Raw genomic sequence first — 27,439 nt, forward strand, 5'->3', positions numbered from 1 at the left:
GTGGAAAGAGCCCGGGCTCAGGTGTCAGAGGACCTGGGCTCTAATTCCGCTCCACCACAGACCTGCTGTTTGACCTTGGATAAGTCACTTTGCTTCTCTGTGCCTCTGTTTCCTCTTCTGTAAAATGATTCAATATCTGTGCCCCTCCCATTTAGACTGTGAGCCCCCCGTGGGACCTGATGATCTTGTATTTACCCCAGTGCTTAGTACAGGGTTTGGCACATAGTAAATACTTAAATACCCCAATTATTATCACTACTCTTGCCCCTGGATCCCATGAGAAGCAGCGTGGCTCAGTGGAAAGAGTCCTGGCTTGGGAGTCGGAGGTCATGGGTTCTAATCCCGGATTTGCCACTTGGCTGTGTGATTTTGGTCATCACTTCACTTCTCTGTGCCTCAGTTACCTCCTCTGTAAAATGGGGATTAAGACTGTGAGCCCCACGTGGGACAACCTGATCTCCTTGTAACCACCCCAGTACTTAGAACAGTGCTTTGCACATACTAAGCACTTAACAAATACCATCGTTATTATGAGAGGGAACCATCCGCAGCTCCTGGGGTAGATACAAGATCAGATTAGACATGGTCCGTGCACCCACATGAGGCTCACAGTCTAAGGGGGAGGGAGAATAAGTATTGAATCCCCATTTTACAAAGCAGAAAACAGAGGGACAGAGATGTTAAATGACCTAGTGGAAAGAGCAAAGGCCTGGGAATCAGAAGACCTGAGTTCTAATCGCAGCTCTGTTGGCCAGTTGGCTGCTGTGTGATCTTGGCCAATCACTCAACTTCTCTGTGCCTCAGTTTCCTCATCTGTAAAATGGGACATCAATCCTACTCCCTCCTACTTTGACTGTGAGCCTCATGTGGGATGATGACTCGCCTAAGGTAGACACAACAGGGCAAGGGGTCACCTGTCAGCCAACTCTTACCACTTAGTAGAGAGGGGAAGCCTAATCTCTGACCCTATCTGGGTAAAATACATGCATCAGAATAAATTCCATTTTTGCTCCCTCTTAGAATATATTCCCCCTAATATGAAGAGAAGTAATTAGTAATAAAACAGTGAAAGCCCTCCAAGTATATCATACTTCCTCATAACCATGAAAATATATATTAAAATATTTTAGTGTAATTTCATATTACGACTGCATTCTGTCAGTCACACAGAAAACTACTCAACAGCTTGTGCACGCATGTAAGGATCGCAATAAGAATGACAAACATTAGTTTTCACTAATTAGATTATTAGTGACTGTGACTAATCCCATGCTATGTACATAGTCTAGGAAATTACTGATGCTCAATAAATAATAAAAACAAATCACAAATTTAAGTGAGGTTCCACAACTGCCATAAAGTCACATCATTAAAGATGGGGATGGAACACAAAAAGTCAAACACACCTCAGTCACATATTTTAGAATAAAGCTTCCCAAAGACTTGCGACAAGCACAGATGATAGCATTGGCAGCAGTTGTTCAAACAAGCAAAAAGAAAAAAAAATTACAAAAACTGTGGAGTACGGGAAGTAAGAGTTCCAAGAATATAATGAAACTGACTTTTAAGATGCTGGATTGATTTCATTCTATCAGTTGGTGGTATTTACTGAGCACCTGTGTGCAGCATACTAGTACTTAGGGCTTGAGTGAGAAAAGAATTGTGTTTCTTAGGGGAACAAAGGCCCACAGCTGCTTGGGAACCCCCAAAATTGTATGACTTGGTAGAGTATATAGAAAGACACGATCCCTGCCTTCGAGGGGCTTAAAATCCAGCGGGGAGACATATGAAAATAATTTACAGGTAGGAGGGAAGCAATAGAGTGTAAAGGTATGCAAATAAATGCGATGGTGGGGTGTGAGTACCCAAATGCAAGGTGAGGAGGTGCTGAAATGGCAGTAGGCAGTACTATCTATTGAGCACTTACTGTGTGCAGTGTACTAAGTGCTTGGGAGAGGACAATATAACAGAGTTGGTAGAAAGGTTCCCTGCTCACAAACCTTAGAGGCTAGAGGGAGAGACAGACATTAATATAAATTATAATAACAGACATATGCATAAGTGTGTGGGGCTGAGGAAAGGGGGAATAAAGGGTGCAAAACCAAGGTCAAAAGTGAGACAGAAGGTAGTGGGAGAAAAGGAAATGAGGGCCTAGTTGCCTCCTGGTGGAGATGTGTCTTTAATAAGGCTTTGAAGGTGGAGAGAGTGATTGTCAGATACGAAGAGAGGCCTGGGGAGGGCATTCCAGGCCAGATGCAGCAAGTGGGCAAGAGGTGGACAGCGAGAGAGACGAGATCAGGGTAGAGAGAGTAGGTTGGCATTAGACGAGCAAAGTATGTGGATTGGATTGGAGTAGGAAATCAGGGAGGTAAGGTGGGAGGTTGCAAGGCGATTGAGTGCTTTAAAGCAGGAGATAAGGAGTTTCTCTTTGATGTGGAGGTGGATGGGCAACTACTGGAGGTTGCCAGGGATTATTTGAATGATTAGAACAATCTAGAAGTCAGAATGACATTCTACATAGGGTTCAGAGTTTTTGAAGTCCTAATTCTTAGATTTCCAAATTTCATGGTCCTCTTAGAAGCCCGCAAAGAATCCAAGACAACAACTGCTTTAGGAAAAGTCACGTGTATTTGTCTCTCTAAAAATGCCATGAAATATAGATCACAGCATTAGAAGAGAGCAAAATGAAGTCAATTTGATCTTCAGTGATTCTCTTGTGCATAAAACTTTTCCAATTCTAAATTTCTGAAATAAAGAGAATAAACTGAGACTAAAACAGGGCAAATCCCGCTAGCAAAACTCGATTTTATTTTTCATTAAAAGTACAAGATTAATAGATGAAGAAAACACAATAGACATAAGATGTTCTGATTCTGGCAAAAACATCTGATAGTGTCTCTTGAAATTTTGCTCAAAAATTAATTTAAATTGGCTTCCCTATCAACAATCTCATGGAATAAAAGCTGGCTGTGAGAATATCAACAAAGGATAATGATAAACAACAGTATATCTCACTGGGGAGGTGGGCAGAGGATAATGAAGAATCAGTCATTTAAAATCTTCAATAATAATCTGGAAGAAAGAGTATACCATATGTTAATGAAATTCGTAGCTCACACTCAATTGGATGGTGTTTTAAAATGTCATTAAGAGAAGAGAACTTATTCATAGGGATGCAAGGAGATAAGAAAATGAGATTCAGTTTTAGAAATGGAAGTTAATATTGTCCATAACCAAAACCATAAATCAGCCATCAGTGGAAATGTGGAGAAAAATAATCCTGAAAAATACCCTAATGGGATTGGACAGGGGATGTTAGCAGCAATGTGAGCTCAACTAGATCTAAACCCATTTAAAATTCACAGTTTTATGGATTGCTGGTGTTTTACATTTTCATCCTGGAGTATGTATTAAGCATCCACCCACTTAAAAGGTGAAGAAATAGTGAGTCTTACACCTTATTGTTCACTTGTCAAACACGGAGCAGAAGTCAAGATTGAGATCACAAAAATACATACCAGCAAGCGGGAATTCAACTATCAAGAGTGGATATTAGCTAGTATTCAGAACAGCTCCAGACTTAAATAGCACCCATCCCACATTCATTCCTACACTCCCACGCCAAATTAATTCTTCCTTGGACTCGCTTTTAGAGGTTCTGGAGCACAAGTCACGCCTTGGAAAGGCCAGGAGGAAATTGCAATGTATACCTAAGCTTTTATATTTACTGGACAGTTCCTTAACCTCTGAGATCATTCTTGTTGACTTCATGAGCAAATGGGTAGAGTTTCCAAAAGGAGGACTGAGCTGGGAGGGAATCCTGGGTTAGTTGGGCCAGGATGGATTTGAATTTAAATTATAGAACTGTAGAACTAGATCAGGATTATCTGATCCTGCCTCCTCTCGGTTGGATCATTAAACCACTAAGGACAAATGGCTCATTCTCTAGACTGTCAACTTGTTATGGGCAGGGAAGGTGTCTACTAATTGTGTTATGTTGTACTCACCTAAGTGCTTAGTACAGTACTCTGCATATAGTAAGTGCTCAATATATGCCATTGATCAATTGAAAGGATGAGCTATTCTTTTCTTAAAGAGCTCCTCATAAAACCTATTCACGTAATTGAAGAGAGTTATTCTCTTCTCCAAGATAATCAACCCCCACTGTTTTGTGGGGAGATTCAAGCAGCTGGTGTAGTGGATAGAGCATGAGCCTGGGAGTCAGAAGGTCGTAGGTTCAAATCCCAGCTCCACCCTGTGCCTGCTGTGTGACCTGGGGCAAGTCACTTCACTTCTCTGTGCCTAACTTGCCTCATCTGTAACATGGGGACTGAGACCATGAGCCCCACTTGGGATAGGGATTGTGTCCAACCCGACTTGCTTGAATCCACCCCAGCTCTGGTACATAGTAAGCACTTAATACCACAATTATTATTATTGTGCTGTCTGACTTTTGTTCCTCAGTGGATATTTCTTCTCATTTTTTGTTAGTATATTAGTTTGGCTTCTACCTGTTCATTGCAAATGAAACTTGGTTGGGTTATTTGCAGATGCTCACATTTGATCTGCCTCTTTAAATGCTGTCTTCTCTCCATTTACCCCCCGGCCCCTTAGCAGGGCAACATTATCTCGGGTTAGTCTCTTTTGCTTAATTTATGTCATGTTAGATGCATCTCCTTCCTAGCTAGAGTTTTTCAATCTTGTTCTTAGAACATTTGTGCTTTTCTTTAATGATCTGACCTAAATTTCCACTTTTCCTAGCCTCCTATTTGCCTTACAGGTTTTCAAGAAGCTCTGCCTTTAGTTAATTTAGCATCTTACTATTACTTGATCTGTATTAGCATAGTCTGCAATATGTAATCCTAAAGAATGGCCAACTTTCTTGGATTCCTTTTAAGTCGCACTTGTCATTCCAGTTAATATCCAAAATATATTAAAACTGATTTTCTTAAAGATCATTTTCTTTATTTTACTGACCTTTCCCCTCGAATCTTGAAGTTTGTCATTGTCATCTCTTCCATCAATGCTTCCATCCTCCCTAAGTCTTCAAAAGAAAGGTAACTGTCTCTAATAACTGCACCATTACATTTTCCTAATTCAATCTAAAATCGAATTACTATTCTGTGCCCTGCTAAGTCCCTTTGCTATATTTCTTGGTAGAAGGAGGTCCCTTATCACCTCTAGAGCCTCACCCAAAGCCATTTTGAAAAGTTGGCCAAAAATGATAGTCCTCCTTTTTAGATCCCCAAGCCAAGAGAAGAAAAAAAAAGTCTCCTATGGTATTGCCTTTATTCATTTCCCCTAACACTTTAACCAGAACAACCAATATCTTTCTAATCCAATACTACAGTCATGAGTCTTATCCTACCTCACCTCCATTATGAGTGATCATAACTGTTGCCCCAAGACCTCCAGTTTCTCCAGTTTTCCATGCTCATTACATGTGTCTACAAATATTTCAAGTGGCCTGTGCTGTCCACTGTGCTTCCCCTCTTGTTGAAGAATAATCCACCCTAGAATTTCCCCATCTATTCCAGAACAATGTAAATTGAATTTACCTTTCCTCTTATTCAATCAATCCCTACACATTACATTCCAGTCTGGCCCCAAAGGTGCTATTACTTCTCTTCGGGAGATTATTCCCACCCAGGTCAGTAGAGCTGCAAACCTGAAAAGAAATGCATTGAAATAATTCAAAATTTTCTTCCCCAAGTGACAGCTCAGGAAGCAGAAAAGTTGGCTTTAGTAATCTAGATTCTGCATAGACCAGATTAAAGCAGAGCATGGTCTAGTTAGAGCCCCAGTGGAATCTCCATTTTCCACTACTTTTCCAGATTTTTGCCATTTCATGATGAGTTCTTGTCTCACCATTCATTCTAGAGATCTACACCTTTAAAAACCAGTTTTCGGTATGGAATTTGTTGAGATGAAATTATGAACCTAAAATTATTCAGATGAGATCAAATGTTCTATATGACCAACCATTTATAAACAGTTGACATTATTTGGCGAATGCTAGGCATACATTTTCAATCCAGCAAAATCAACACATGCTCTCCCCTATGTAATGCCATTCTTTTTGATGAACTCTTTTCTTCAAAAGAAAGCATTCTCTGAGTCAATCCACCTGCAACTGGTTTCTACAAAACATAAACAATCTGTGGTAAAACAAAATTTTTTCTCCTCCCAGAATCACATTAATGAACATTTTATAGAGTTATTCATGAATTCCCTCCAGCCAATCAATATATATACACACATCTGGATAATAATAATTGTCTCGGTGTAGAACAAGCTTTCTTTAGAGAATTTCTATTGTCTACTGATAACCAGCAACAGTCATTTTCCTTCTAATTAGCACTTTTAGAAATGACTTAATTCTACCTCTTTGAACTGTCTTTGTTCTTGGCATTCCCTCCTTCCACTAGAGATTTCCAACTATAGCGGATGGACTAGCACAGCTGATCACTAGCCTTTTTCTCCCTTTACTGTAATCACTCTAGACTGTAAGCTCATCGTGAGCAGGGAATATGTCTAGGAGAAGCAGTGTGGCTTAGAGGACAGAGCACGGGCTTGGGAGTCAGAGGTCATTCAATAGTATTTACTGAGCATTTACTATGTGCAGAGCACTGTACTAAGCGCTTGGAATGTACAATTCGGCAACAGATAGAGACAATCCCTGCCCAATCTAATCCCGGCTCCGCCACTTGTCAGCTGTGGGACTTTGGGCAAGTCACTTCACTTTTCTGTGCCTCACTTACCTCATCTGTAGTAAAATGGGGATTAAGACTGTGAGCCCCAAGTGGGACAACCTGATGACCTTGTATCTACCCCAGTGCTTAGAACAGTGCTTGGCACATAGTAAGCGCTTAACAAAAGCCATCATTATTATTATGTCTACCAACTTTGTTATATTGTACTCTTCCAAGCGCTTAGTACAGTCCTCTGCACACATTAAGCACTCAATAAATAGGACTGATTTACTCACAGTTCCACTGTATCATTCTTCACAACTCTTCTTCCCACAGAGGGATATTTTCTCTCACTCTCACATGAGATCTTTATTGTTATGGCCTAAAAATCCCCTTTTCATATTTAGTTATGCTATGTGCTTATTGTGTGCCAAGCACTGGGATAAATACAAACATAACGGATCTGGTACAGTTCCTGTCCCACATGTAGGTGGGAGAAGACAGATGTAAAAGCAACTGTAACAAATGGATTGTAACACAGCCACAGAGTCAACAAGGTAATAGGACAATGTCATCCAGGGAACTTGGAGGTAGGAATCCCCAGACTTCACACTGCTCCAGGTCAACTCTTCTCAGTGACAAACCATTTCCACCTCCCAAGAGTTCTAAATATTACAAAGGAAGTCTTCCAGCTCCTATAGGAGACCCAGGAGCCCAGATCTCCAGAGGGATCCCTGCTCATCCCTGAGGGAAGGCTATAGCCGCAAATCGCCAATGTTCTAAAAGTTGGAAAAGCTGCATGCTGCCTCTAAATCCTCACCCTGTCCTGCTGGAGAAAGGGCTGCTGGGAACCCAGATGGCTGGAGGGCTGGGCAGTCTGTGGAGAAGCAGCATGGTCTAGTGGATAGAGCACGGGTCTGGGAGTCAGAAGGACCTGGGTTCTAATCCCAGCCCTGCCACATGTCTGCTGTGGGACAGTCACTTCACTTCTCTGGGCCTCACTTCCCTCACACGTAAAATGGAGATTAAAACTGTGAGCCCCACGTGGGACAGGAGCTGTGTCCACCCCGATTCACTTGTATCTACCCCAGTGCTTAATGAGTACCGTTATTATTATTCTCACTGCTGGGTAGAGGGCCTCAGGACTACTGGGTTAAAGTAGTTCAGGCTTGGCTGCTGTTTCCTGATTTAAAAGCACTGCATTTGTCTTCTGTCTTAAGCATGGAGAGTCACAGTGTCTTTCAATTTAGAAATATTAAGCCCAATGATAAAAAAAAAAACCCTCATTAAATAAGCAGGTCATTTGACTATGTAAAAACAGCTTAAATGTGTTGTTGAGAATGCAACTGGGAGGCGATTCAGACCTGATATAGCTGCAGACTTGCAATAGCACCCAAAGAGCAGAAGCCACAACCTATTGTTCTGATGCTCCCAGTCTGACCAAACAATGTTATCGTTTAATTTAATCCAAGCCTTAAAAAATGGTTTGCGGCTACAGTATGAAAAACTTTCTCCCTTGTTGAAGTTTCAGTCACAGGTATGAAATTTGGGTTTTATTTGATTAAATCCTAGAAGTCGAAGCAGTCAACCATGTACGATCCTCGGGTCTCCATACTGTAGAGAAAGTAAGCCACGGAGAGTCAATGGCAGGGATCCAAACCATGATGAACTAAGGCAATTTCTTTTTTGTTGACCATTGCTCCAGGTCATTGTAATTTAATGAGTAGTAATCCTTTTTAAAATATGTTACAGGCAGCAAGGTGCCTGCTGGGAGAAAGCAGCTTCGCATGGAGAGATCAATATGCATTGTGTGCATTCAACCATTCAATAATCGATTCACCCTTGTTATGAGAAAATAAATGCTAAACTCCCAAAAGTTAATTTCTTTTTAAAAAAAAGCTTCCACAAAACTATCAGATTATTAAAAGTTTTTTTGTGGTTTATCTTCTGTTTGTTTTTGCGATCTCTCTGCTTTTTCACAACATCCCCAAACAGTAAGGAAACAGACAAAACATTTAAAACCGGGCTGAAACCCCTCAGTAAATTACAGATAGGTAGATTGACTGCTTCCTTACTATGACTGAAAGGCTCAAGCATCTTGCTGGTTTGGCTCATTCTTCTCATGTGTTACTTTTAAATGGACTAACCACATTTAATAAGCTAACAAGTAATTCATTCTGAGGGCTTTTAGCTGTAAGATGTCAGTACTTCATGCGTTATTCAGTAGTTTTCATTTTCTTAAATTTATGCATTCAATGAATGTAAAATATTCTTTAGACCAGTCAGAATTTTCAAAGGTCTTAGTTATATGTTCTGAGCTTTCAGCATTTCCTGTTGTCATAGAAATGGGCTTCTGCAGGGCTAAAGCTGTATAGCATAATCACAAACATTAAATTGGAATATAAAAGCACTCCTGCCTAGCATCTGCACTGTCTATGCTAATGTTTCCTTGCTTTTATAGCAACATCTTACTGTGCTGTAATTCATTCACAGAGCCTTAAACACTACCTTTTCTTTAAACTGACTTTCAGAAGAGTATCCCTGTATCCTCTACACTGTTTTTTGATGGGTGGCCTGAATTCACAGCTCACCATCCTGCAGTTAGAACACATTCTGAAAAACAGAAATCAAAACTGCCCAACTCTACACATCAGGGCACAGAGTGTATTGCACAAGCCTTGTACATTTGACTTCCATTAGTAAGAGGATGTGAATAGTAAACCAGATTCATTTCCTTGGATGCTAATCACTCAGCACTTTAAGAGAAATGGATTAACACTTCTCCTCGGTGACTGAATTTCCTTCCTCTCCTCAGTGACTAAATCTCATTTCCTTAAACCTCTTTCCTTCTAAAATTGTTTCTCAGAGTGTTAAATGCTAAAAGGGCCAATATAGTATTTAAATCTGAGTTTGGGGTTTTCTCTGATTGCTCCAACCCATCCAGTTACTACCATCAACTCAAACGTCAAGACAGTTTACCAAGTAACTTTAAAAAGTGATAATCTTGCAATGTTCATCTGCTGCAAAGTTCAATCAGGATTCCCAAACCCTCTATTTGAACAATACAAAAGTTTGATTCTGACTCCCTCTAGATCAAGAAAGCAGATGTTCTCTCTTCCTCCTTACCCCAATTGAAGTTAATTAAGTCTTTCTTGTAACTAAAACTAGCAAGACTCTAAAATTAACAGCTACTTTAATTCTTCTGTGTGTCATCCTTCATTGTAATCTGCTTTCCAAGCAGACGCTATTCAGCAACTTTTCACTCCAATCTCGAAGACTAGTTTCATTTGAGCTGATCTCAGTGTTACTTTTATACTTACAAAGGTCAAGTCCCTTCCCCAACCCTCAAAGGAGACACTAAACTCAACTCATTCTAACCAGGCAGAGGCAGAGGCCAACTCCATTAGTCAAAATGACCAAGTGTGACAAATTTATGTTCCCTGTACTTTAGTTGAGCTAGGCAATTTGGAAGAAAATGAGGAAAGAAAAAAAGAAGTGGGGTTCTTGAGGACCCACTTGGCCAAACTTAGTTTCTTCTATTATCTGGTGTTAGGAGAGTCATTAAAATGTCATTCACAACTTCTGGAGTAGCGGAAGAAGAAAGTTTGCTATTTGGAATAGGAATAATCTAACAGCAGGGCTGTTGGAGTAATGGTACAGTAGTATATTTCATACCCACATTAAGAATAATTCATAATTGTAGTATCTGTTAAGCACTTACTATGTGATCAGCACTGTACTAAGCGCTGGGATAGGTACAAGATAATTTGGTCCCACAGTACAAGTAGGAGAGAGCTCACTTACTGAATCCCCATTTTGCAGATGAGGAAATTGAGGCACAGAAAAGTTAAGTGACTTGTCCAAGGTCCTACAGCGGATAAGCGGCAGAGCTGGCATTAGAACTCAGGTTCTAACTTGAGCAGCACACTGGATCCTAAAGTTACTCACTCTGTCCTCCCAGGCCAAATCTCACTACTTCCTCAAAGGCTTTAGGAATCTTAGGTAAGAGCAGTTACCATATAAACTCTATCCTATGAAGGGAACGCCGTACCCATTCCTGAGATCCTTTCAAATTCTCCAAAAAATACAATAGGGAAAGCAGTGATTGGTAGAGACTGGTTCCCTTCTTCCGTTGAAAGATGGGGTGAAAAGCAGAACAGGGGTTCGAATAGGTCAACGGAAAGTTAGGAACACCTTGGTGTGTACTTAAAGAGAGGACCTGAGTCCTGGAATCATCAGTTTTTGACTCCAGGGAGTCAAAGGGAAACTTTTTTGTTTTTCCCCCCTAACACCAGCCCTGGTTATCCAGAAATTTCATATGTAAGGTGGTCACATTCATCGCCTTTTCAGATGGTGTGTCCCCAGTTCAGGACAGATATGGCACCAGACACCTTTGTGTGCAAGACTGCCATTTTACAAATCAAGCCTCTCTCTGCCTCGGCTTCTGCCGTGGCAGTCTATGACTTGCAAGGGGCACCCATGTTCACAGAAACCTGGGAAGGGAATGCAACTGTTCTGGAACAAGTGGAGGTTGGATCAGGGGTCCCTCCAGAGATACGCTCTAGGTTTGAGGGGCCTCAGACAGACTTTGGAAAAACAGAGCGTCATGATGCCATTATGTTACTCTGCACATCCAGTGTACCTCATGTGAAGTCATGCATATCTGTGTGTCCGGTACCCATGACAACCATGAATAGCCTTCCTCCTCATAACCCTTGCCTGGATTCCCTCTCTTCTTGGCCTTTTCCTCCTCCAACCTACTCTTCAGAATTAAGAGAAGTTGATCTTAATAATAGAGAAAAAACGATCAAAGAAAAACCTCTGCAAAGCAAAAAAGGACGAATTCAGCAGAAGGTAACCTCCTGGAGGGCATGAATGGTGTCTTTCTTATACAGTCTATAAATGCCCACCAGATTACCAGAAAGATGAACCGAATGCTTCTTCTACCTAGTCAGATTTAAGCCTTCCTTGAAATGTATAAAAAACACAAAACCCTCTGCCCTTTTATTGCACATTTCATTTCTGTTCATGGCTTTTGGTTTCACCTGAATCAAAGACAGAAATCTCAGACTTTTTTTAAAAAAGCTTCGGTTTAACACTTGGAGTGGCTTGGTTGTTTTCCATACTACCTCGAGGCAAAAGAGAGTCTCTAGCTTGTATAATGTGCATAATTAGTGGTTATTCTTTAAGGGATTCAAACATCAACCACTAGTCAAATGCCTACTCTAACCTTGCCCTACACTTCACCTGCCTCCATCTCACATCTTCTCCGGAGGCAGTTTGAAATTCCCCAGTTCCCAGAACGGACATGCTTCTGGCACAGCACTTACCTGACGTGATGAGTTGCTGGAAATCAAACCACTCCTCCAGTAGAGCCCAGTCACGCCAAGGGAAGCCCAGGCTTTGGTTTAAAATACTTCCATCTGGTTGATTCTCATCAGATGCAATTGTTTTCTTTACCTTTACACAAAGAAAGGGAAGCATCAAAGAAGCTGAGTCTCTGAGACTGGTACAGTTTAACAAGTACCAGAAAATGAAGATCAGAATTAGGTCAGGAATTAGGTCCTGACCCTAATGGGTCAACTTTTTTTTTTTTCCCCCTACTACCTTCTTGGCTTTGATGACCTTTATTAGGCTCACCTGACTGCCTTTCCAGGTGCACCAACTCACAGCGTTCCCCACCCCCCTCAAACAGCCCTCATTTAACGTTCAGTCTGGAGTTGATCTTCTTTCATTTACATGAACAAAGAAAGAGCGTGGAGGACGGTAACAAAGTGATGTGACCCCTAGAGAAGCCGTTTTAAAAAAGGTGACTAAGAGGAATTGAGAATTCATTAAATTGGGTAACTGACCTACATTTTGTCAACAACCAACGTAAATAACTATTTCATTTGGAATTAAAATCCAAACAACTTCTATTTCATTTGGAATTAAAATCCAATTTACCTTCGTGTTCAATGAATTACCTGGATTCTGAGATCATTTAAGTAAAAACCACAGAATCCACATACCTCCTCAGTTTAAGGTGACCTGGGTAGACCAGAGACCACAGGGCCCAAGTAAAGGCAGTATTTCAAATTCCATCAATTTCGACTTGAGGCAATCGATCAATTAGAGAAGCAGCGTGGCTGAGTGGAAAGAGCCCGGGCTTGAGAGTCAGAGGTCATGAGTTCGAATCCCAGCCCTGCCACTTGCCAGCTATGTGACTTTGGGCAAGTCACTTAACTTCTCTGTGCCTCAGTTACCTCATCTGCCAAATGGGGATTAAAAACTGTGAGGCCCACGTGGGATAACCTGCTCACGGTGTATCCCCCCAGCGCTTAGAACAGTGCTTTGCACATAGTAAGCGCTTAACAAATACCATCATTATTAATTAGCCCTTAGTATTTACTGAGTACTTTGTACAGAGCTTACTTTGTACTGAGTGCTTGGGAGAGTACAGTGCAAATTCAATCATATTTATTGAGCGCTTACTGTGTGCAGAGCAATGTACTAAGCACTTGGGAGAGTACAATAAAAACAATAAACAGGTGCACTGATAGGCACAGTCTCTGCACTCAAAAAGTTTACAGTCTAGTAGGGGAGAAAGGCATTAAAATAAATTAGAGATAAGGGAAGCAACTGAGTACCAGAATATATACTTTGGGGTTGGGGGAAGTACCTAAAGGTTTAAGGGATGGGACTAAGTAGATTGGAAAAATAGGGTGGAAGGATGAGAGTTCAATCAGGGAAGTCTTTCTGGAGGAGATGGAATTTCAGCAGGGCTTTGAAGATAGAAGGAGTGGTGGTCTGTCAGGTAGGGAGAGGGAGTTCCAGGCAGGAGGTAAGGTGAGGGGTAGTGATTAGACTGGTAACAGAGAGGAGTGGAGGGTCCAAGCTGGGTTGTAATGAGAGAGGACTGAGGATAAGTAAGGAGATAAGAGCTGACAGGGTGTCTTGAATTCGGTGGTGAGGAGTTTCTGCTTGATGCAGAGATGGGTGTGCAACCACTGGAGGTTTCTGAGGAGTGGGGCACTGTGGCACAGAATGATTTTTTTTAGAAAATTGAATCAGCAGTAGAGTGAAGTAGATTGGAGAGGAGAAAGGTGGGAAGCAGGGAGGGCGATGAGAAGGCTGAGTCTGTAGTTGAGATGGGATCAATCATACTAATTGAGTGCTTACTGTGTGCAGAGCACTGTACTAAGGACGAGTGTACAATATAACAGAGTTGGCAGACAACAAGCTTCCACTGGTAAGAGAGAAAGAAATATCAACGGTGACAACGTAGGACAAATCCACCAATGTTGATATATCAAGAGAGGCAGCATGACCTAGTGGATTGAACATGGACCTGGGAGTCAGAAGGACCTGGATTTTAATCCTGGCTCTGTCACTTGTCTGCTGTGACTTGGGCAAGTCACTTAACTTCTCTGTGCCTGATTTACCTCACCTGTAAAATGGGGATTAAGATTCTGAGCCGCACGTGGGACATGGACTACATCTAGTTTGATTACCTTCTATCTACCCCTGTGCTTAGTACATAGTAAGTGCTTAATAAATACCATTAAAAAATTAAGGAATCTGAAAAAATAGAAAGAATTCAAAATTTTAAGAGATTGGATGCAGGTGGAAGAGATAATTTACAATTAAACGACTAAACTGTAATGGAAGGGAAACGTGTCCACTAATTGTGTTGTAATAATAATGTTGGTATTTGTTAAGCGCTTATTATGTTCCAGACACTGTACTAAGCACTGGGGTGAATACAAGCAAATCAAGTTGAACAGTCCCTGTCCCATGTGGGGCTCACAGTCTCAATCCCCACTTCACAGGTGAAGTAACTGAGGCACAGAGAGGTGAAGTGGCTTGCCCACCATGACACAGCGGACAAGTGGTGGAGCAGGATTTGAACCCATGACCTTCTGACTCCCAGGCCCATGCTCTACCCACTACACCATACTGCTTCTCAAGCACTTCCTACAGGACTCTGCACATAGTAAGTGCTCAGTAAATACCGACAACTGATTATTTAAGGATGGGTTTTTCTTATTAAGGCACATGAACAACAACAAGGAGAAGAAGTCGGGAGACAGAATCTATGGGCAGGAAATGGGAACAATTTCAGAACATTTTCCAAGTCTCAATTTCAGTTCAATTTTTCCAGGTGGGTAAATTAAATAAGTGTGCATAGATAGGGGAGTCCCATAACTAAAATTTCTTGGTTAAATGCAGCACAGGGAATAACTAATAATAATAATAATAATAATAATGTTGGTATTTGTTAAGCGCTTACTATGTGCAGAGCACTGTTCTAAGCGCTGGGGTAAACACAGGGGAATCAGGTTGTCCCACGTGGGGCTCACAGTCTTAATCCCCATTTTACAGATGAGGGAACTGAGGCACAGAGAAGTTAAGTGACTTGCCCACAGTCACACAGCTGACAAGTGGCAGAGCTGGGATTCGAACTCATGAGCCCTGACTCCAAAGCCCGTGCTCTTTCCACTGCGCCACGCTGCTTCTCCTTGAATCTGCTTCTAACAGCCAACACATGGATGTATTCATCACTTGACAGGGGTGTTTCCTTGAGGCCTTGCTGGAGATAGAGGGAGGGACAAATGACTTCTCAAGGTCCTAACTACCCTAACATTCAAAGATTCACCTCCTACTTGGATAGATGAAAGAAATGAACTTAACTGATAAGACTTTTCCCAGCTGAGAGAGAATGAAATAGGAAAAGGCAGGGGGTGGAGATACGATGAGAGGACAGAGTGTGGAGATAGACTCTTAAGAGGAAGCAGTGTGGCCTAATAGGAAGAGCACGGGCCTGGGAGTCAGAGAATCTGGGTTCTAATCCCAGTTCCACCACTTGCCTATGTGACCTTGGGCAAGTCACTTAACTAATCTGTGCCTCAGTTCTGACATCTGCAAAATGGGGATTCACTATCTGTTCTCCCTCCTACTTAGACTGGGGCCTAATGAGGGACCTAATAATAATAATGTTGGTATTTGTTAAGCGCTTACTATGTGCCGAGCACTGTTCTAAGCGCTGGGGTAGACATAGGGGAATCAGGTTGTCCCACGTGGGGCTCACAGTCTTAATCCCCATTTTACAGATGAGGGAACTGAGGCACAGAGAAGTTAAGTGACTTGCCCACAGTCACACAGCCGACAAGTGGCAGAGCTGGGATTCGAACTCATGAGCCCTGACTCCAAAGCCCGTGCTCTTTCCACTGAGCCACACTGCTTGGACCTGATTATCTTATATCTATTCCAGTGTTTAATAAAAGCACTTGGCACATAGTAAGCGCTTAACAAATACCACTATTAAGGGGGCGGTGGGGAAAGAAATGAAACATTTTAGAATTATTTAATTTTGAAAGGGTAGGAGAAAAGTTAAGAACAGTTGAGTAATGGTGGCTTGAGCCAGCCCTTTAACAGCAGGATGACTAAGCACATGAAATTGAAGGCAATAAAAATAAAATGAATTAAAGGAAATAGCTATGTCACACAGAGTATAATTACTGGGACTTTCAGCTTTAGAAGAGTTTTGAGGCTAACTGTAATTTTTTTTTAAAGATTTCACATGTCGATGAATAAAAAGAGCATCTGCTATTTCACACACTCTGATAAAATTGCATTTTGATGCTTTAGTTTGAGGCATAGATCCTGACCAAAATGTTGAAATGTTTCTCTTACATAGCCTGATGTTGAATAGGAACTATTTCTGGATCCTTTTAGTTAATCAGTTCAGCTAATTCTCACTTGTTGAGCACATCTGCTCTACTGTAACCATTTAAAACCCATTGTGTGGACTCAAATATCAATTCCTGAAGTCCATTTATTAAACTTCCTTTTACCAATTGACACAATAGATTATGAACAGAATTTTAAAATGTGGCACAGGTCAGTCAGGCATTCGGCAATAAGAAACAAAGTAACTATCTTAGAGCCTAGGCCTCAGAAAGACTGTGACCCCAAGAGGAAGAAATTAAAACAGTGCCAGGCACTATAGAGAACAAATGCAGCAAAGGGCAAGTTTTACTTGCATATGACCATGTCAACCTCAGGCCCAGGTTTCAGAACCACATGCCCCAGGAAAAAGAATTCCCTGGAGCCCAGCTAATTGAGCCATTCTCCACTGTGAACAAGCCAGAGGAGAAGAAACATTTCCAGTCAAATGTTGGAGAAGTTGCAGCAGCTAGAGGCTGTGCTGAGGGACAATCATTTCAGTATCTGAAGGTATGCCTCCTCCCCTATGTTCTCTCCCTCTCCTTTTCTCTCAAAACTACCCATCCCCTACACATCTAGCAACTCACCCCTCTCCCCCACCCATCATTCTCTCCTCCTTCCATCCTCCTCTCCCATAAATTCCTTTTCACTATGGTTTGTGGACACACCACTTTACTGTGTGCAAATCGCCCTGGCCCATTCATTTCTTTTCACCATCTCTCAGATCTGGTTCACCTGCTGCTCGCCCTCGAGGAGGCCTCCCCTTCTCCCACTTCCTCCATTTTATGGGGAAAGAAGGAGGTGTCAGCCTGCCCCCTCCACAGTGTCCATTTCACATCAGGTTGGATACAGTCCCTCTCCCACAGGGGCTTACAGTCTTAATCCATATTTTACAGATGAGGTAACTGAGGCACAGAGAAGCGATTTGCCCAAGGTCACACAGCAGTTATGTGGCAGAGCTGGGATAAGAACCCAGGTTCATTCTGACTCCCAGGTTCTTGCTCTAACCCCTGGGCCACGCTGCTTCTTATCTCACATAGCCTATGTCTGACTGCATTCAGCCATCAATGCCTGACCAGAACCCCAACTCAACACCACACCAGCAACCTTGTGCTCTGTCAGAGATGGTCCCTGTGTGTGAATGCTCTGTCACGCCCATGTCCAGAGTGACAGATGAATTCTCCAACGAGCATCAATCCACAGAAAGCACCCTCCCCAGAATTAGACCAAACCAGTCCATGCCCATTATGTATTATTACTTCACATCTATATTTAATATTGGCAGTGATAGACATTCTACCCGAGAGCAAAACCAAATATTCATATACAGTACGGGTGCAAAATCATAATGATGAAGTTCTATTTTCCTGCCAGGGACAACAGACAAATGACAAAGCAATTTTCACAGTTCTTAATGAGATCCCAGGGTAGTTGTGTTTTTCTCCAAAGTGAAACCGGTGAATAGCTGAATTGAAAATAAAGCTTCTTCCCTGGAACTTTTGAGTTGCTTTTAACAAAGAGAGCGGTACACAAAATGTTAGCCAACAGGAGAATAATGCATTTCCCCACACTCAGGAACATCGAGATTTATTAACAGGAGTTCAAGTGCTGATTAATGATATCACCGTGAACACCAAAGGAGTAAAAGATGATTTGTCACTTATTATAAAATGTAGCCACATTTATTTTAGCTACTTATGGAAGGTCCGTGGAACTAAAGTCATTATTTTCTGAATGAAATATTGTATGCCAGATATTAATAATAGAGGGGACCAAGCTCCCAAAGCATCCCTGGATTGTAATCTAGGCATAGAATTGTTAAGGCTTCCAACTATATCAGTGGTACACTGCCTATTTTAGGAGAAGTCCCTAAATAGGTACTCTGGTGAAGTCCCTTAATCGATCAATCATATTTATTAAGTGCTTACTGGGTGCAGAACACTACACTAAGAGCTTGGAAGAGTTCAGTGCAACAGAGTTGGTAGACACGTTCCCTCCCCACAAGGACCTTACAGTACAGAGGGGGAGACTGACATCAAAATAAATTATGGATATGCACAAAAAGTGCTGAGGGAATGAGAGTGGGTTGAATAAAGAGTACAAATCCAAGTGCTAGGGTGATGCAAGAGGGGAGAGGGAGAGGGGGAAATGAGGGCTTTCTCAGGGAAGGTCTCTTGGAGGATATATGATGTTAATAAGACTTTGAAGGTTGAGAGGGTGACGTTCTGTCAGCTACAAAGATGGAGGGAATTTCAGACCAGAGGCGGGACGGGGGTGAGGGGTTGGCATCGAGATGGATGAAATTAAGGTACAGTGAGTAGGCTGGTGTTAGAGGAGTGAAGTGAGCAAGCTGGGTTGTAGTAGGAAATCAGCAAGGTAAGATTGGAGGGCAGCAAGGTGATTGAGTGCTTTAAAGCCACTGGTAAGGAGTTTGATGTGGAGGTGGATGGGCAACCACTGGAGGTTCTTGTGGAGTGGGGAAACGTGGACTGGACTCTTTTATAGAAAAGTGATCCAGCCAGCAGAGTGAAGAATGGCCTGGAGTGGGGAGAGACAGGATGCAGAGAGGTCAGCAAAGAGGCTGATGCACTAGTCAAGGCAAGAGAGGTTAAGTGCTTGGATCAACATGGTAGGTGTTTGGATAGAGAGGAAGGTGCAGATTTTAGCAATGTTGTGAAGGTAGATCGACAGGATTTAGTGACAGATTGAATACTGGGGCTTGAACGAGAGGGAGAAGTTGAGGATATTGCCAAGGTTATGGGTTTGAGAGACAGGGAACTTGGTGGTGCAATCTACAATGATGGAAAGTCAAGGAGAGGACAGGGTTTGGGTAGGAAGACAAGGAGTTTCCTTTTGGACGTGAGACCTAAAAGACTTTCAGCAATTAAACCTCTTGGTTTTGCAGAGGAAAAAGTGATTGAGGCATTGAATGTATAGGTGCTGCCTTCTAGGATTTCCTTTCTGCTTTTAATGGCATTTGTTAAGCACTTATATTTGCCAGGGGCTGTACTAAGTACTGAGTAGATACAAGCTAATACAAGCTAAGGTTTCCATTCTTCTCTGCACCCTGGATCCCCATCTGCGAAAGTTGAAGAGCTCACCCTCCCTACTGCGATCACCTACCCACAGGACACAAACCTCTACAATTCTCAGTTCTCAGCTACTTGATTGCTACAGACCCTGCCATCTATGGGAGAACCGTGATTTCCAGCTTTTGATGAACTGCTTTTATGTAGAAGACTTTTGCTTAACAATGACTTGAAATGCAGTTTTGTGGTTAGAGGGTATAACTGTGCTCATATACCCTCTGTGGTGTCATTTGTTAACTTTCTGAACACCATCATTTGTTTCTAGTCTGTGTCCTGCATAACCTGATGGTCGTTTGATCAACTGGGTTGCATTTCTTTCTTGTTTTTCTGATAGTTATATTTCTTGTATTAATGACTAGCAATGGTAGTGTGCCCCGAATTTCTGGGAAAGAGTGTGTCAAGTGAACATTTCTCTAGATTCTGCTAGGCGTAAAGTCTCTGAGACCATTATTTAGCTCCTCGGCGCCTATAATGGGAATCATCACGCTGGAAAATCTAGCCCCAGTTGATTTCAACAAAAATGTCCTAAGGAGAAAAATTTGGCAGCCATGAATAATCACTGATGAAATAAGGTTCTATAATTTATAATTATTTGGATTGGAACATAAATAAAATTTAGACTGCTTGCTACCAAGCATCTATGAAACTGACTGCCTCTTTATTTAGCCCAAGGTTAAAGGAAATCTGGGCCAGGCATGTTGGGCAGGGATTGTCTCTATCTGTTGCCGAATTGTACATTCCAAGTGCTTAGTACAGAGCTCTGCACACAGTAAGCGCTCAATAAATACGATTGAATGAATGAATGTGGGTCTTTAAGTACTTCAACCAATGAGCCCCGAAGCACAGAGGCCTTCTCTTGTTCATCCAGACCTGCTACTGAGGTGCTCTTCAGTCTGCATCAGGTGGTATTCCTGCCACAAGCCATGCAGACTCATTCCCCCATCCTCTCGCTATTTAATCTGGTACCTCTTCTTGACCGGTCTTCAATTAATCAATCATCGATCAACTTATTGAGTGCTTACTCTCTGAAGAGCACTATATGAACCGCTTGGGAGAGTGCAATATGAGAGTTGGTAGATGTGTTCCCAGCCCAGAAGTTCACAGACTAGTGGGGGAGACCGACTTTAAATTAAATATGGACGTGTGTATGAGTGCTGAAATTTCCTGGAGAATTCAACCCAGTCCTCTTGTCTCTGACCACTCCAGAATATAATACAGGAAACCAGCACAGCTCCTGCCTCTACCACCACCGGTCTGCTTCACAGAGAAGCAGGGAGCCTAGTGGAAAGAACAGGGTTCTCATCCTGGCTCTGCCACTTACCTGTTGTGTGACCTTGGGCAAGTCAATTAACTTCTCTGTGCCTCGGTTTCTATCTCTCTAACTTGGGGGTGCAATACCTGTTCTCCTTCCCCGTTAGACTGGGACCCCCATATGTGTGTCAGGCCTGATTATCTTGTATCTACTACAGTGCTCGGCCTACAGCAGCGTGGCTCAGTGGAAAGAGCACGGGCTTTGGAGTGAGAGGTCATGGGTTCGAACCCCGGCTCGGCCACTTGTCAGCTGTGTGACTTTGGGCAAATCACTTAGCTTCTCGGTGCCTCAGTTACCTCATCTGTAAAATGAGGATTAAGACTGTGAGCCCCACGTGGGGCAACCTGATTCCCCTGTGTCTACCCCAGCGCTTAGAACAGTGCTCGGCACATAGTAAGCGTTTAACAAATACCAACATTATTATTATTACAGCAAGCACATAAGTACCATGATTATTATTTTTTTTTAGCTCATCCTCTTCATTCCTGGAGAAGCACAGATCAGTCATACCACCCCTCTGCTCTACATGTAGTGTGGGCAGCTGAGAAAAACAGTAGCGACAGTAAGGAAAAAAACAGAAACAGGGCAGAAGGATTAAGGATGTATATGAGGGGTTTGGGTGTGGGTTTTAGCCGGTGGGGTGCTGATATGAGTGGTAATGTAAATGAGGCTTATGCTTATTTGCCAGGTTTAAATGAGGTTTATGCTTATTTGCCAGGTTTAATGATTTTCTCAAATTATTCGTATGGCTGGTGTAAATCAGAGAGCCATAGGAGCATAAGAAACTTTCAGTTCTAACTGTAATTGCAGTATTTATTAAGTGCTTACTAGGTGCCAGGCACTGAGCTAAGCATTGGGGCAGATACAAGATAGGCAGATCAGACACTATCCCTGTCCTACACAAAGTGGGGGAGGAAGGGGGAAGTGGGAGTGAGAGGGAGCATTTCATCCCTATTTTACAGAGGAAAAAATGAAAGCTCAGAGAGGTTAAAGTGACCAACCCAAAGATACACAGCAGGTCAGTGGCAGAGTCAAAATCAGAATCCAGGTCTCCTGAATCCCAATCCCATATTGATTACAATTCTACCTCTCATAAGCATATAAACCTTTTCACAACCAGCTCTCAAAAATCATGTAAACTATGAAAATGGACTGGAGTTGTGAAATTTAAATTTCTCAATCTATAATTACAATCACTTCTCCCATTATGTGTGCTTTCAGTGCACATTTTGGGTTGAATGTCATTGGAAAATGTTCCTCTAACAATGTGCCTCTGTCTTGATAGGCATTTGTGTGTGCATGTGTGGCACTGATTATGGTGTGTATACTATAATTAAGCTTTCCTTAACAAGAAATTAATCAAGAATGTACCTTCCACATTATGGCTACATTTCCTACCTATTTGCTTAACCACAATATTCAAAATATATCTAGCAGGATATTGCACGAGACACAAACCCTTCAAAAAATAATTAAGATGATATTAAATTCTTGTGGTTGGTGTCCATTTCACTTTTTTCTCTGTGTGGGTCTATAAATGAGGCTATTATTATCGCCTGATAAGTGTTGTACCTCTGGGGTGAAATCTGCAGAAAGTGGTAAATTCATTGCCCAGAGATTTTTAAATATCTAAATAGATTGCAAGAGGTTTTATGCTTAAAAAAAAGAAAAAAAATTCTCCACACACTCACACTCAGTCCCCACCCAATTGGAAGATTCTAAATTGCTAATTATCACCATAAGTGTTTGATTCTTCCAAATTGGTGGGATTTGGGGACGACTGCATAAAGAGCTCAAATTATTTCATAGACTTTAGTCTATTAATCGCCTCTAAATATACTCATGAGATAAATGGCGAGAAAAAACTTTTAGTTTAAATGAGGAAATCAACACACGGAAGAGTTATGTGATTTTTCCCCTTTGAATGTTGAATGTTGTTCATAAATAAATTTTAGTGTTAAAAGTTAAACCTGTGACTCATGACTCATCATCATCAATTACACAATGAAAGAGTATTGACATTATGGGTTCTGAATATGGATACAAGCATTTAAAGGGGTAATGAGTAAAGGGGGAGTTGTAGCAGGATTCATTCAATCATATTTATTGAGCACTTACTGTGTGCAGAACACTATACTAAGCACTAGGGGGAATACAACAACAAAGTCACATTCCCTGCCCATAACCAACTTACAGTCTAGAGATATTTCAGTTGGAATTGCCACCGCTCTTCCAATTCAGTGGGGTTTTTTATGGTATTTGTTAAGCACTTACTATGTGTCAAGCACTGTTCTAAGCACTGGGGTAGATGTACGTTAATCAGGGAAGTTCATTTCATTAATCAGGGAAGTTCATTTCATGGAGGAAGTGTGGCACTTATGAATGATGGGAGGGAGAGAGTTTGCTAGGCTATCACAAAGGAGGCTACTCCAAGGACAGAGAAAATATTCTTGGGGGTTCAGAGCAGATCCATTTTACGTCCCCACCTTCCATGATGCAATGTGCAATGTAATCTGACATCTTTATGTCATGTCGTGTACGATATCATCAGAGCCACCTCCCTGGCTTCACCCTGCTCCTTTCCCCACCCCAAAGTTATTCCCTCTGCCCCATGGGGGAAGAGCCAACCATCAGGCAAAACTGTTGGGCCTCGGATTACAGCCTGAAGGGCCTCCCCCACTCCTATACTGGCGCTCGCTCTCACGCCCTTTTTCCAGTTTTACCCCACCTCTTTTCAACCCCTTAGAGTAGTAGCCAAATGGAACCAGCAGCCACCCCCATACTCCCACCCACACTCCTGATCCTGTCCCTCTTTCCTGGACCCCAAGACTGGAAAGAGATATTTGCCAATAATCAGATGCCTTTTTTCCCCCCCAGAGTTGGGCTCTTTAGAAAGCCCTTGCTGAGTACTGGCCTTTCCCCATGTCCAAGCAATGTTTTCTGGTGGAATTCAGAGCCCTACTATTTCCCCAGCTCCCTACCCATTCCTTCTTCCATGCAGATAAATAAATGGCCATTACGCTGGCTCTCTATGGCAGAGCTGGGAAAGAGGCAGGGGGCCCTGACAGAAAAGATTGCTTGAACATGAAAACGAGGCAGGAGAGAGAGAGCACGAGAGTGAGAGAGATCGAGGCAGACAGAGGATGTATGGACACATAAGAATAAGATAGTGCCGACAATGTGAAAAATTTGGCATTCCCTTAGATGTGCCCTATCCCCAAAAGCTTCCAAGGACATCCAGACTCCTGTTGATGTATGCCCAGCCCACCCCCAGTTAGTACCCTCCACCTCAACTCTGCAGTCCGGTCCACTTTTGGTAGAACCCGGGTCCTCTGACTCCCAGATCCATTCTCCTTCCACTACTTAGACATTGACCTCCACGTGGGACAGGGCCTGTGTCCGATCTGTTTAAGTTGAATCTGCTCCAGCACTTAGTACAATGTTTGGCCCATAGTAAATGCTTAATAAATGGCATTATTTGGCCACACTCCTCCTTCCTGTTCATAAATCTCAACAGGCAAAGCCAGCTTCAGCTGATGAGTGAGGCATTCGAAAGCACTCAGCCTTCTGCTGGCAGTCAGAAGTGGAGTCTATGTTTACAGGGATATGGAAGGGTGACTCTGGAGCAAGGGGAAACATTCTGATCAGCATGGGGCCTAGCCAAAGAAACCTGGAGATATCTGCGGCAGAGCAGCCTAAGTATTAAAGACATTCTAGAGCTTGCCCTCACTGTGTACCAAAGCTCTGTGCTCAGTGCAGGTGTAGATGTGAGATTGCCAGAGTAGACAGCACCCCTGTCCTATGTAAGAAGTAGGGAGATCCCTACTAATCCCCATTTTCTAGATGAGGAAACTAGGTCCCAGAGAGGTTAAGTGATTTTCCAAGGTCAGAGAGCAGGGCAGTGGCAAAATTGGGACTGTAGAACCCAGGTCTCCTGACTCCCCGGCCCTTGCTCTTCCCCCTAGGCTACACAAGTGGGAATGAAGTGCCTCTTTGAGAACAGATCTTCTAATGGTTATGGTACAGAGGCAGAATCAAAAACAGCTCCAGGCAACGTCAATTGCAATTACAATAGCAGCACAGCAAGGAACAGTCTTCTAGGGTGCTCGGCTTTACAGCCATGTGTAAAGTTCCTTGTCAATCAATGGTATTTACAGAGTGTTTATGTGCAGAGGAGTGTACTAAGCGCTTGGGAAAGTACAACAGAATTAGCAGACATCTTCCCTGCCCATAATTAGCTTGCAGTCTACAGTCTTGTTAACCTGTCAGGGGGTTATCTTCAAATACGAAGGATAAACATATCAATAGCTCAATTACAATATAAATGATAGTTACAGTTGTGTTGGCCCTGAAAAAACCCAAATTGTAGTAGCCATTTGATACAATTTACTAGGATAATCTTATACAAAACTTAACCCAAAGAATCAGTGAGGAATCAGGTCAAAGTATTTATCGAAAAACTTGTGAAAGCCTGTTGATTAGTTTTCAAGAAACTACAATGTAAAAAGGAGTCCGGACTAGATTTTTAGAAATAAGAATTTTAAATTCATTGTGTAATTCACTTACCCATTTGTTTTAGTTTTGATTGAAACTTGAATGACTTTTTGAGGGACTCATAAATGACACCATACAAATATTTTTATTCAAGGCTTGGTAGCTGAAGTAATTTATAGCAAATGTCTGGTGTCTGGCATGAAAAAACATGAGTGCCTGTTCCCTCTATAAATGATGCCATGATATATAGTTATGGTGCCTAGAACTCCTGAACCTGATATGAGAATAAGCCATTAAAAGTTCTAGTAACTACTCTTATGGATGGGCAGAGAGTGTTCCTGTATGGAGCAGAAATACCCTTGGTTTCCAAAAAATTCCCATACTCTGATCTTTATTAATCACACAAAATATATTCTGGTCCATTTTCATTCCAAATAAGTTGAGACTGTGAAATACCAGGTATCATCATATCATAATTCAGGTTCCACCTGGGATCAGCTACGAGTCGTCTACAATCGATGCTTAGAATTCCTTAACTCCCATTCTCTCCTAGACCCCCTCCAATCTGGCTTCCGTCCCCTCCACTCTACCGAGACTGTTCTCTCTAAGGTCACCCATGACCTCCTTCTTGCCAAATCCAATGGCTCCTACTCCATTCTGATCCTCCTTTACCTCTCTGCTGCCTTTGACACTGTCGACCATCCCCTCCTCCTCCATACCTTATCTCACCTTGGCTTCACGGACTCTGTCCTCTCCTGGTTCTCCTCTTACCTCTCTGGCCGGTCATTCTCGGTCTCCTTCGCTGGAGCCTCCTCCCCCTCCCATCCTTTAACTGTTGGAGTTCCTCAAGGGTCAGTTCTTGGCCCTCTTCTGTTCTCCATTTACACTCACTCCTTCGGTGAACGCATTCGCTCTCACGGCTTTGACTACCATCTCTACGCAGATGACACGCAGATCTACATCTCCGCCCCTGTCTTCTCCCCCTCCCTTCAGGCTCGCATCTCCTCCTGCCTCCGGGACGTCTCCACCTGGATGTCGGCCCGCCACCTAAAACTCAACATGAGCAAGACTGAGCTCCTCATCTTCCCTCCCAAACCCGGTCCTCTCCCAGACTTCTCTATCACCGTGGATGGCACGACCATCCTTCCCGTCTCTCAGGCCCGCAATCTCGGTGTCATCCTTGACTCGTCTCTCTCGTTCACCCCACACATCCTATCCGTTACCAAGACCTGCTGGTTTCACCTCTACAATATCGCCAAGATCCGCCCTTTCCTCTCCACCCAAACGGCTACCTTACTGTTACGGGCTCTCGTTATATCCCGGCTAGACTACTGTGTCAGCCTTCTCTCTCACCTCCCTTCCTCCTCTCTCGCCCCGCTCCAGTCTATTCTTCACTCCGCTGCCCGGCTCATCTTCCTGCAGAAACGATCTGGGCATGTCACTCCCCTTCTTAAACAACTCCAGTGGTTGCCTATCAACCTCCGCTCCAAACAAAAACTCCTCACTCTAGGCTTCAAGGCTCTCCATCACCTTGCCCCTTCCTACCTCTCCTCCCTTCTCTCTTTCTACCGCCCACCCCGCACGCTCCGCTCCTCTGCCGCCCACCTCCTCACCGTCCCTCGGTCTCGCCTATCCCGCCGTCGACCCCTGGGTCACGTCCTCCCGCGATCCCGGAACGCCCTCCCTCCTCACCTCCGCCAAACTGATTCTCTTTCCCTCTTCAAAACCCTACTTAAAACTCACCTCCTCCAAGAGGCGTTCCCAGACTGAGCTCCTCTTCTCCCTCTACTCCCTCGGCCATCCCCCCTTTACCTCTCCGCAGCTAAACCCTCTTTTTCCCCTTTTCCCTCTGCTCCTCTACCTCTCCCTTCCCATCCCCACAGCACTGTACTCGTCCGCTCAACTGTATATATTTTCGTTACCCTATTTATTTTGTTAATGAATTGTACATTGCCTTGATTCTATTTAGTTGCCATTGTTTTTACGAGATGTTCTTCCCCTTGACTCTATTTATTGCCATTGTTCTTGTCTGTCCGTCTCCCCCGATTAGACTGTAAGCCCGTCAAACGGCAGGGACTGTCTCTATCTGTTGCCAACTTGTTCATCCCAAGCGCTTAGTATAGTGCTCTGCACATAGTAAGCGC

The 27,439-nt window shown here is 42.8% G+C and overlaps 1 long non-coding RNA gene across 1 annotated transcript in view; it reads right to left on the reverse strand.

Annotated features, from left to right (window-relative positions):
* Positions 1-2,792: 2,792 nt before the first annotated feature.
* LOC103171396 overlaps positions 2,793-27,439 on the reverse strand; it is a 102,044-nt gene continuing 77,397 nt past the window's right edge. Inside the window, exons 3-6 of the long non-coding RNA XR_003755709.2 lie at positions 12,023-12,152; positions 5,559-5,668; positions 4,978-5,044; positions 2,793-3,072 (exon numbers count right to left, since the gene is read on the reverse strand). This is a non-coding gene — a long non-coding RNA (uncharacterized LOC103171396). The remainder of the gene's footprint in view (positions 3,073-4,977; positions 5,045-5,558; positions 5,669-12,022; positions 12,153-27,439) is intronic.

Source organism: Ornithorhynchus anatinus, chromosome X3 (assembly GCF_004115215.2).
Source record: "Ornithorhynchus anatinus isolate Pmale09 chromosome X3, mOrnAna1.pri.v4, whole genome shotgun sequence".
NCBI lineage: Eukaryota > Metazoa > Chordata > Mammalia > Monotremata > Ornithorhynchidae > Ornithorhynchus > Ornithorhynchus anatinus.